This window comes from Mustela lutreola, chromosome 16, assembly GCF_030435805.1.
Source record: "Mustela lutreola isolate mMusLut2 chromosome 16, mMusLut2.pri, whole genome shotgun sequence".
Taxonomy (NCBI): Eukaryota; Metazoa; Chordata; class Mammalia; order Carnivora; family Mustelidae; genus Mustela; species Mustela lutreola.
The window spans coordinates 33,559,918-33,572,671 of NC_081305.1; positions in this window are offsets into that span (position 1 = coordinate 33,559,918).

Genomic DNA, 12,754 nt, shown 5'->3' on the forward strand with positions numbered 1-12,754 from the left:
AGTTGAATTGCTGTTTCCTGTATGTATTGCTTCCTTTTCCTCTGGTTGCTCTCAAGAGATTTTGCATTGTTTTTGGTCTTCATCAGTTTGATTATAGTATGTCTTTGTGTGTATTTCTTTGTTTTTTTCTACTGGTAATTCACTGAGATTTTTTTGAAAACATAGTTTTTATCTTTCATCATATTGGGAAATTTTTACATGTTATTTAATTTTTTTTTTCTGTAACACTCATTCTCCTCTACAAATGTTAAACTTTTTGGTATGGTCCCTGGGTTCCTGAGCCTTTATTCTCTCTCTCTCTCTTTTTTTTTTTTTTTTTTGGTTTATTTCCCTCTCTCTCCCACTTTTTTCAGATTGGATATTTTATCTTCAAGTTTACTGGCTCTTTCTTCTGCAATTTACATTTTCCTGTTGATTCCATCAACTGAAAAAAATTTTTTTTGTTACTGTACTGATTGTATCCGATTGTTTTTCATAGCTTCTATTTCCCTGCTGAGACTTTCTACAGTTCCCTTATTTCAAGAGTGTTTGCCCTTACTTCTTAGAGCACTTTTGTAAGTAGTTGCTTTGAAGTCTTTGATAATTTCAACATCTTGTTATCTTGGTTGGGGTCTGTTGATTGTCTTTCCCCTTGCAAATTGTTGGGATACATTTCATATGTCAAATAATTTTGGATTGTATCCTAGACATATTGGATATTATGTAAATGACTGTGGATCTTTAATACTATAGAAATTTTCATTTGTTTGTTTTAACAAAGTAATCAATTCAGTTACATTTAGGCCACACCAACATTAATGGGCCATTGTTTCTAATGCCAGTTCAGCTTCAAGGGTTTTGCAGTGCTGTTTGGATTTGGTCTATATGTGTGCCACTTTGGGTAAATGATCAGACCTATGGTTTAGTTCTGGAAGCTTCAAGTATCAAGTGCATGCATGCACAGCTTGTTGGTGAGCCCAGAAGTTCATACATAATGTTGCAACATATCTTTCTCAAACTACCTCGTCTCTTCAATCTCTCTGACACTCTGGCTTCCAGAATCTCCTCTTCTTGGTCCTCTGGCTAGAAGGCTGGAGTTTTATAATCTCTTTAATTTGCTGCACAGTCCCCACAGCTAGATCTGAACTTCTGTAGTCAGATGGTAAGTTGATAGAGAGAGACCTAACTAGAGGGTATTATGCTAAATTTAATCAGCCAGTCAGAGAAAGAAAAACACCATATGATTTCACTCATATTGGAATTTAAGAAACAAAATGGATGAATATAGAGGAAGAAAAGGAAAAATAAAATAAGATAAAAGCAGGGAGGGAGGCAAACCATAAAAGACTCTTTAACTATAGGAAAACCAGGGTTGATAGAAGGGAGGTGGTTGGGGGGTTGGGGTAACTGGGGACTGGGCATTAAGGAGGGGGCTTGAGGTAATGAGCACTGGGTGTTGTACGCAACTCATGAATCACCAAATTCTACTCCTGAAACTAATAATACACTATGTTAACTAAACTGAATTTAAATAAAAAATTTGAAGAAAAGGGGTTAGACAAAAAGCAAGAGGGATCTCCTGTATCTTGTTCAGATACCAATTTCTCTGGTCAGAAGTCTTCCCATTTCTCAGAATTTCAGGTACTGGATGGCAGCTACCCAACCACTGTGGGAATAAATTTTGGAATTGGGGATTACCTGGGGACTGGGATAAAAGAAAATGAAAAAATACAAAATAAAAAATAGGGGGATTTTCTGTACTGTCTCTGTTCTGTAGGTACCCTCCTTCCCATTCTTTGGAGCAGAAATAAATAGCTTCCTTTGAATGTTCTTTCTGTCTCTAACTAGTATGAAGTTTCAAGATTTGGGCTAAGTTTGAGTCTAGGTCTCCAGAATCAGAAGAAAAAAAAAATGAGATTAGTCTGATACCTTTAAGTTTTGGGAGTCATTAGGTAACTGCTCCATTCATTCTACAATGGACGAGACTGAGGACCTTGCTTTGTTCCTTTTACCTAAAACCAGAACCTCTGTGCCTCAGTTTTTTGTCTATCCAAATTATACATTAATATCCAGAAATGACTGCTCTTGTGTCAAACTCTGTGTAACTTCCGCAGTTCCTAAACTATGTGCTGCAAACCAGGAAATGAATATTATATGCATTATATAATTTTATCTTTACAGCAACACTTAAGATGTAGGTATTCTCACTCTCACTTTACAGACGAAGAAACAAGGTCCAAAAAAGAGTTAAATAACTCATGTGAGTCACATGGATGGACTAGGATTCTCAGATATGTAGACATTTTTACTGTGTCATGGATGTAAACCTTGTAACTGTGTTCAAAATTTGATGTTATTATTACTTCTTAATATAAAAGAGAAACAGGCCTAGAAAAGCAATGCATGTGTTGGGATTCAAACTACAGAATTGAAAGTGAAGTTCCTTCTTAACTACTCCATGGAAAATTTGTGTGGCTAGATATGTAAAGAGGGCTCAAAAAATATTGCCAAACAGGGATTTTCTAAAGGAAACATGTTTCAACACAAAATATTTTTAACATAATGGAAAAACTGGGTTAATGTCTTAGATCCCCACAATATTGCTTATTAACTGAGACTCTGTGCCTCCATCTTTTTACAGATGCCTCCTTGCCTTCTCCTTGTTTCATTGATTACAACACACCAGTTTTTTGATTTTCTAAGTGTTTTCAGCCAGAACCACTGAATTTCCATCTGACTGTTGTCCTATATTCTCCACCTTCCCCATGCAAAGGCAAATTAAAAAGCCATGGAGGTTTCTTCTCTGTACAGTAGTTTCCTGCTTCCCCAGGCATAGATAACAAGTCTGTAAACCTGGAGCCATGTGGCTGCTCTCATCAGAATGGAAGAGATGATCACATCTAGAATTTACACAAGACTCCATTCAATGAGGCTGACTCTCCCCCCATATGGGAGCCCATTCACCATGGCCTTTCAGTGCTTGAGGTGGAATAAAGATGTTACTATAATGATAGTCTATGAAATGAGAGTAAATATAGTGGCCTTGCATCAGAGAGTTTTCTATAGCAAAGAAGATTATAATAAAGACAGAAGATGCATCGTGACCCCCATCTTGCCACATTTCCATAACAACGCAGCTTTGTGGCTCCAGTGGGGCAAGGAATCAGGAGAGACATTTACAGATGTGTTATTTATCGGCAGATATTTCAGTGACAAAGAAGGTAGAAGGGCTCCTCTCAGGTGTATTTCTCTAGGTAGTTGATGGAAATATAAATTTACCAAACTGATCAGCCTTTGGAAATCTTTTTACTAGTTGATTCTCAAACTCTTTTACTCGTGATTTTTTTTAAAGGTATGCATTTAAATGAAGGAGAGCCAGCGAGCAGGAGAGCGTATCAACAAAACAAAACACACTTCACTGAAATTAAACTCTTTGGAAGAGTTCCATGGTATCTCAGAAATATTCTGCCCTCTCCTCTGAGCTGTTTCTTTTATCTCTTTCTTTTGGAGATCTTAATTTAGTGAATATAGAGGATATTCAGAGGTATAGAGCTAATTTAGGACCTGCCCTGAAGACACCCCTCATGTACACATGTCACTACTGCAAGAGAAAAACTATAGAATTTTGCAAAGCAGGTTTGAAAATAATCAGCCCCAAAGGCTGGAAGTAGGCTGGATTTTTATCATTTGGACAGATGGTATGGTCAGAAAGACTCTCCCCTAATAGCTTGAGATTGTAGATTCCAGGGTGTCCTAGAACAGGAATTCCTAGAATAGGAAATGGGCTCTACATCCAGTATCCATCAAGAGTCAACCCCACATTCTTCCCAAGACCTTGAATTGGAAGCACTTAAGGCTACCTAGAGGTTTTGAAGTTAATGTCCTGGAGATTGTTTACCTAGCACCTGGCTGAGGATTCTTTAAAGTTACAAAGGAAAATTTTAAAAAGAGAGAAAAAAAATGCCCAGGCAACAATTACAAAAACAACTTCACCCCACTGTGTTTTATAGATTCTAGTTGCAAGCAGTGAGCTCACAGATGGCAGAAAGTGAAGTCACCAACTGAGGGGAAGAGCCTGCCTGGTGCCAGAAAACCACATGGTCATGGAAAAACAAAAAACAAAAAAACAACAAAAAAACCCCAGCCCACATGAAGCCAGGTGTCCTAGGCTCTAAGAACTGAAATCAAGGTAGGAATAGGTTCAATTGTTAACTTCCTTGCAGGGCAAGGTCTCAAAGAGGGGGGGGCAGAATGTCAGTGGCCCCAGATAGTGGGATGAGAACTTCCTTGATTGTTCATAAGTTTCACTTCTGTTTTGTAATTTCCCCCAACACCAACTTGCTTCACCCATATTTTTACTAGTGATCTGGATAAACATCAAACAAAAACATTTTTAAAAGAAGATCAAAAGCTATGGAAATGTGGAGTCTTGCTCTCCTTTCCTTACCTGGTTGGTTTGCGTGTTTGTTTTTGACGATGTTACTACTGGATTACTTTGCATGGGATTCGCTTGTTAGAAAACATGACTTGGTTATGTAAATTGTAAAATTAACCAACATTCTCATTTTGTCAAATACTTTATTTTTGGGGTGCCCGGGTGGCTCAGTGGGTTAAAGTCTCTGCCTTTGGCCCAGGTCATGATCTCAGGGTCCTGGGATGGAGCCCCACATCCGGCTCTCTGCTCAGCAGGGAGCCAGCTTCCCCTTCTTTCTCTGCCTGCCTTTCTGCCTACTTGTGATCTCTGTCTGTCAAATAAATAAATAAAATTTTAAAAAATATGAAAAACAAAACAATATTTTTCCCTTCATAATATTTAATTAGTTATTGAACATATGTGTAAAGGCGTTCATCATGAAGATGAACAAGATACAATTTTTATCCTCAAAGCATTTAGCGTGTATTAGGATGAAAGAACAATGAAAATGAATAAGCAGAACAAAAGGCAGAATGTAATAAATGCCATGTTTCAGTAAGTGACGTGTGTGTTTAACCAACGCGATTTTTAAGTACAACGTCTGATAGGGCGTAGAGCCTCCTTTGCGTGACGAATGAATAAATAAGTTAATGAACTAGGGAGTCATTTGGATGAGATTCTATGGAAGTTAGGAGGGAGTAGGTATTTTCTGGAGTAGAAGTCAGGGAGAATAACAAGGAGGAGTTGCCTTTTGAGCCTTGATTGTGGAGATTGGAGTATTTGGAGATAAAAGGAAGGGCTTTTCAGGACAAGAGAACAACATGAGCACATGCTCAGCTGTGGGATAATGAGAGATATGCTTGGCAGTGTGCAAGCCCTCCAGTTCTGCTGAGCAACCATCACAATATACACCGAAATACACTGGAACAAAAATAAAACTAAACAAACCAGGCACTTGCTGCCCTGGCTGGATTAACAAAATGTGGGACACAGCCCCACTGAGAAACGGTTTGTCGCTTGAAGCAGGCCAAGTCCTGGAAGCATCAGAGCCAGCCAAAATGACATTAAAAGGTGGACAAGTGATCTAAATTCTCTGGACCTTGGTTTCCTCATCCATAGAATGGTGTGGCTACTCCTTCTATTGTGAGGTTGTTTAGAGGATTATGTGAAGCTAAGCCTATAAATTAGCTGGCATCTGACAGACATGACACATGTATATTATTTTTTGTTAATAGTAACAATAAAAGTAATAGTGGATATTATTTAGCCAGGTGTGGCTAAACATTGCAATGTGCCATTCATTTGAATTCTACTGAGTTTATATAATTATAGATAATAAGACATCTAAATAACTTGCCCATTAAATTCACTCTATTTTGTGATTTACCTCATGCACGGATCTGTTCAGCTGCATCTGGCTGGAAATGTTGAACAGTGTCATCACCAGAGATTTAGTGCATCTTATGTAGATGAACATAAAACCAAATGTTTTCGAAGGAAGCAAGCTAAAGGAGAAATAGGGAAACAGCACAATGTGTGGGTGAAGGGGGCAAATGTTTTGGAGCCAAATCTAAATTAAAATCCTTGTTCAGTCACTTACTATCTCTGCGACCTTGGGTAAATTACCTAATGTCTCAGAGCTTTGACGTCCTCGTTGTTAAAGGGGATGATGATGATGATGATGATGATGATGATGATGGCAGCAGCAATAACAGCAACTAACAACAGAACAGCAACAGTAGTAATGACATTTACTTTATGCTGTCACTGTTGAAAGTACACCACTTGGGACATAGTATTAGTATATATTGTTATCTTATTTCCCTTTATTATTTCTCCTTAAGAGTTCCAACGTCAGGTGACCAGGACTTGTGGCAATGATGGATTTCCATGCATGATGATGGAGGAGAGCATATTTATTTGCTATTGGAAAACTTGAACCCTGACTAACTCTGCCACCAGCTCACTGGATGACCTTTATTACTCAACTGCCATTTCTTTATTTCTTAAATGCAGAAGTTTGATTGGGTAAGTGCCATCTTCAAGGTCTTTCATTTTAAGATTCTGTGCACCTCGTATCTGAATTTGCCATCAAACTGAGTCTCTCTGTACTTTGCAAGAGATGATTGGAGAGAGCAACCAAAACCAACACGCCATCTTGCATATTTGTTTTGTTAACTTAAATAATCAAAAAGCCACACAAAATATTTTTAAAAAATTAAATTAAAAAAAAAAAAGCCAAACTTCTTAGTGCAGGCTGTTGTAGAGGAAACCATGCTTCTCTCTTTAACTCAGATTTGTTTTTTTCAAAAAAGGGTAAATTGTGAAATTCAGTGGGAAATTTTCAGTCTCCAGATTTTTGGCAACATGAATAGAGACCATTTAGATTGTTTACTGAGGTTCTTGAGTTAGTAATGAAACTAGGTGTGTTGGGCAGACTTAGACTAACTTTTTAGATAGCTGCTAGCTCTCAGGATTGAAAGATATCCCAAACCACTAAAAAAGTTCCTAGATGTTACTGATAGAGAAAATTTTGAGAATTTTTCTTTATAATGGCCCCATGGAATTGGGGATAAGTGTTTTCAAGCTACTCCAGGCACCTGAGATGCACAGCATCTGTTTTTCAGAGCCAAATGGCAGAGGCATATTCTGTCTGGTCTTCTTGGTGCGTTTTGGAGTGCAGCCTGGGCCCGGCAGTGTGCCGCACACCTAAGCCACTTTGATCCTCAAACAAAGATCTATGGAAAACTGGGGCTTTACACAGGCAAAGAGTACCAGAGACAGGCAGTTTCTAAGCAGGACCCTGGATAGCGCACAGCTCACACAAACTGCCCTCCAGGTAATCTGTGACTCTTAAAGGCTGTCTAGGGTCCAGACTGCGGTGAAGCAAACAAGACGGCTAAGGTATATTCCAAGAGTGAGGGCCTCCCTAAATTTTAGGCCCTAGGTGCCTTGCTTGCCCCAACCCAGTTTTACCCCTGTGGCCCTCTATAGTTCCTATGTTCATTCAGTGAAACTTTATTGAGTTCCGAGTAAGTGCCTGTCACTGTGCTACATACTGGCAAAACTAATAAAACAGTCCTTCTCCTCATGGGGTTTTGTTCCTGCAGGGAACTGCAAGTCGATATGACTGGAATCATTTGCAGAGGTGGAAGAGTTTCAAGAAATAATTTAGGGAAGTGAACAGGAAATCGAGCAGGTATGTGTTTGTGGACCACACTCAGGAGGATAAAGTGTTTGGAAGCTCCATGACTATGGAGACACGTTTGTGTTGTTCGCGCTGTGACAATGGTACCCAGCAAGAGAATAGGCAGGGGCTCAATGTTTGTGTGCTGTGTGTGATAGTGAGCCTTTGGCTTTTAAGAGGAATAGCAAAATTTTCCATTTTCCATTTTTTTTCCATTTTCCATTTTATAAATATCACTCTGATAGCATTATGGAGGGCAGAATAGGGAGAAGAGAGTCTAAATGCAGAAAACCGGTTATAGGATGATTGCTGTGATGAAAGTGAGAGATGATAAAAGCCATTATCAAACCCAAAATAGATATGAGCAACAAGGTATGAGAAAAGGAAGGATAGAGAATTGAAAGGGGTTTTGTAGGAGATGTAGATTTTGTGGAAAAGATGATTCACTTTGGGATACCTTTGAGTTTGAAGTGACTGTGAAACATCAAAATGAAGGTAAGTAGGGGGCAATGGTTCTGGAAGTGAGCCAGAAGTCTGGGCTGGTGAATATAGATTTGTTTCCAGAAACAGTTCTGGGCTTCATGGAATTATTTACTTCCTCTCATGAGAAAACTAGCAGGAGCTTGAGGTGTAGAGAGGGGAAAATAGGAGAAACAGCAAAACTAAGACATTTGAATTCTAAGGCCCCATGTCAATTACATCTTGATGGACTTTTCTTCTTCCTCATACAATGAAGGTATTTGTTCAGGTTATCTCTTTGTTCCTTCCAAATTTTATGTTCACTGACTATCCTAATTCAGGGTTTAAAAGTCTAATGTCTACAGAGGCAAGGTAACATTTTCTAATTAGGGAAGCTGGGCAGGTGGAGACCATGATAATTTGGGGAGTATATGGTTAACCTTATCTCCATATAGAGCCCAGAGTTCCTACAGAGAAGAGATAGAGTGTATATTCACTCCTTATATCTAGATAACTGTTGCCACATGAAAATTTAGACATTTAGTATATGCTTTTAAGAAGATGAAAATGCCATGTTTCACTCTCTTGACCCAGTTCTTATTTCAGCTATAGGGACAGATTCATGTGAACTCCTAGTCATCTTGGGATTGACAATATGCCATCTTTGTGCCTCAAGATCTTTCCTAAATTTGTGGAATGCACTATTTTACATGAAAGTGTGGTCTAAAAATGTGAGCAAGTCAACAATTCACGGACCATCCCTAAACCAATGGGGAATGGGAGCTTGTGTAAATGTTCCAGACTCTCATCTTTCTGGTGGATAATTCTAGGAAGCATTCTGTGCATTTTCCAGAGGTTAGAGAGGAATTAAACCCTCGTTACTGTTAGCAGAAATCTTGATAATGCACCCTGGTATTGTAAAATGTAGAACATCTCCATGGGAGTTTTAAAGTCATCTCCTATGGCTGGAGACAGAATGTGCAGCTTCAACAGTTCTATACTAAAGTCAGAATCATGTTAGGAAAGGAGTGGGACCCAGAATCATGGACTTGAAACATTTTGGTAGATGTATCTATAAAACTTGAGCTCCTAGGTTTCCCTGAACACTACTAAGAAATAGATTGCCACTCTTTTTCTCTTGTTAGAGGAGAACAGTCTTCTCTCTCCAGGAGAACTTTACTGGGTGGATGTTTCCAAAAGCTTGCCTCCTCTCATTGTTTCTATACAAATAAACAGAACAATAACAGGCCTTAATACAGGTAAAGTAAATTAAAATCCCCTTCCAGAGAATAAAAAGCTTACTCACTGAAGCAGTATAGGATTAGGCGGGAGCCTGGGAAACACGTGAGAGGTAAGATCAACATGGAATTGGATCAGATGGAACAGAATGCAAAACTGTGTGAGTGTGAATTTATTGATGTAGGTAGGTGTTTAAGGACACACGGAGCTATTCCTATGAAGCTTCTGGAATGGATCCTTGAAGTTTGAGCATGATGATAAGTTACAATAAATGAGCTGGGTATGGCAAAGTATTGTGAAATGAATAATAAGGCCAAAAGGAAGTCAAAATGTTGGAATGGAGTACCACTGAGTACCCTGTACCTGATTATTTCCCTGGTAGGGCTCAGAAGACATGCCTTTTACTGGACAATTAGGAATACATGATTGGTGGATGACTGAAAAAGCTCAATGGTGGCTGACTGCTGTAGGACAGAATTAATTGTAGGAGACACTGCCGTGGAACTGGGATCCATAATTTCAGAAGCCAGCTGGCAGTACTTTACATCAGAGGAAAGGTGGTCGTAATGACCACAGTTGGCAGCAGAGCTGGGATGATAACCAGAGTTTTTTGACTCAGAAGGTTCTGTCATAAGGGCCATTAGATGATGCCATTCATAGAAGCAAGCTAGGTGGGAAGCTGATGATAGTTACTGCTTGACCTATATAATAAGAAATAACTGAGAATTGATGAGCAAGAGTTGACATCAGCCACAGCAGTAAATGATTACAATTCCTCATTCAGTGTCTATACATGATTGAGTTTTTAGATTCAGGGCCTTTTGCTTGAAGGGAGACTGGTTCCTCTTGAAGAAAAACTCTGAAGTGCCATGATAGTGACATTTTATTTGTTTATTCAATAAATATTCTCTAAATACTTCCCTAAATGATTGATATAGCAATCTATGAGAGTAAATGTAAAAAAAAAAAAAAGTAAAAAAAAAAAGAAAGAAAAGAGAAGTACTCAGAATTTACTAGGGCTATTGCATACAGAGTTATAGATTACAATTATGTGAGGGGAACCAAAATATCATAGTGGCCCCTTGATTAGAGTTAGGGCTTAGGAGGACAGATAATAAATGAAATCCTGACCCATGTCCATCTTGTAATAGATCCCATGGAGCCATGATAGACCTGGAGTATATAAGTAGGATGGATATACTTAAGTGTGAACCCTCACATTGATCCCTGACATGTGCAGTAAGAACCATTAAAGTAGAAAAGGCCAACTAGAAACCTCTAAATCATTCCATATTCCAGCTAAGATTTACATCAGAAGAAATATCACTTACTAGGAAGAACTATAGTTATAACTAGTGCTTCTGATATGTCCAAGGGGTAGACAGTAGCAGGTGCTTTTTGGTACCTTGTCACATCTCTGTGTTTCACTTCTGATATCAGCTGCAACTGTGGTGGGCAATTCACTTACTTACCAAGGACAGCATTTTGCTTCAAACTTGTGCGACAAGTTTTAAACCTTGAGTCTTCTTTAGTCATAGGAGTCAAGTAAGCCAATAAGCAAACCTGGGTTGGCTTAAAAGAGTATGCAGAAGAGAAAGGAAGTTAATGTTTCCAGTGGAGATGGGCACTGGTGCATAAATGTCACAGCCTCTCATCCTTTAGGCCATTGATTGTGGAGAACATTCTGCTTGCATCCCAGAAATTCCAGTGTAGTCAAGCCTCTGTTGCTTCCAGCAGTAATTACCCTTTTGCCAGCTTTTCCTCTTTGTCTGTTTCAGCTTCCTGCTCCTTTAATATTGATTTCTGGGACCAACTTCCACAGAAACTACTTATCTGCAACTCCTCGTCTCAGTGCTTGCTTTCCAGAAAAACCAAACTAAGAACTTGGAAATCTGGATTTCTATGAAAAACTCCTGATTTCTAAATAGTAACCACTAATTAAGAAAAAATACTGTTTGGGGCCAATCATAACACATCTGTGTTCATTCTTGCTCCCAGGAACCACCAGTTTGTAATGTCTGTTCCTCATTGAATTAAAGAGAATTTAGACCATCATATTAGGCATGACTTAGTATCCATGCATAGAAGAATGTACCATTCAATTTTTGTCTGATCTCAATACATATACAATAAAATGCAAATTACCATGTAATTACATCTTGCACAGACTGGAACCCAAGTGTTCCCTGAGCTTGGAGGTAAACATATGGTACTGGGTCTGGGAACCTTGTTCCCTGAGAGTTTGGGTCTAGCCCCAGAGATCAAACCACTGAACTGTTTGTCAGCATCAGGCAGTGGCTACTTGACAAAGTAAAAAAAACACACAGCTGGTGCCTGAGTCTTCAATGCTTATGTCCCTTGGGAGAATCCTGCTTGGTCATGTGTATCTAAGCATACAACCTTGGTTACCCAGGAAACGAAGGCCAAGTGGGTCTGGATGTTTTTTCTATGGCCCTTATGTTTAGTAGATGAGATTTTGCTAGAGCAGTTCAGCTGTGAGCATCTTAGAGATGAGGGACTCATGTAGATTCCTTCACAAATGCATGTGACAACTGCAATCAGGGACAATTTGCGGTGACAAACACTGCTGAACACTGGAGCAAATTGCTATTGTTCTGAAGGTCTTCGCCTTGGTATACAAAATGAAGATAGACATTCATTCATTTGAAGATTAATTAAGTGCCTACTATGTGACAGGAAGTGTGTTAGGATCTGGGGATAAAATGGTAGATGAAATACACAAATTCCCTAATCTTATGACTTTACATTCTGTTGAGAGTGATGGACATTAATTGATATAACAAATCAACACGACAAGTTCAGTTGCTAATAAGGGCTATGAAGGAAATAAAACATGAAAATGTAGAAGGTGGCTGGCATGTGTTTGTAAGATCGAAGAAGCCACTTTATAGGGAGAAGACAGGGAAAACCTCTCTGAGGTGGCATTAGATCAAGAAGATGTCAGTGTCATGAGGGTTCGCACACATGAACATCTGCAGCAAGAACATTCCAGGCAGAGGGAATGTGTGAGACCTTAAGGCAGAACTGAGGGTTCCCCAGAGAGTCAGGAGGTCTCTGCTGATTTCAACAGATCTACCTTATACCTGAGGCCAGGAAAGGCTTTGGAAACAAAAAGGAACTAGAATGTTAGAAGTGTGGTGGAAAGAGCCCTGGGTCAGAGACTCTGCTGTCTCTTCTCTCTGTTAGCTAAGTGGCCTTGGCCATGTCACTGTCTACTTTGAACCTCATTTTCTTCATTTAGACATGAGTCAATTAGACTCTCAGTGGTTCCCTTTGCCCTTTTTTAAATTTTTAAGCTTTTGGACCTTTTGCTCAAAGGAAATACCTAAAACAATTAGGATATGGATTACAGTTATGGAACCCTGGTTGAAGTGATGCTTAAGGAACCCTCTGCCACCAGTCCTGGAAACCTAGGGTCCCAAGGGTTCAGGCCACTTTGCCGTACTCTCAGACCC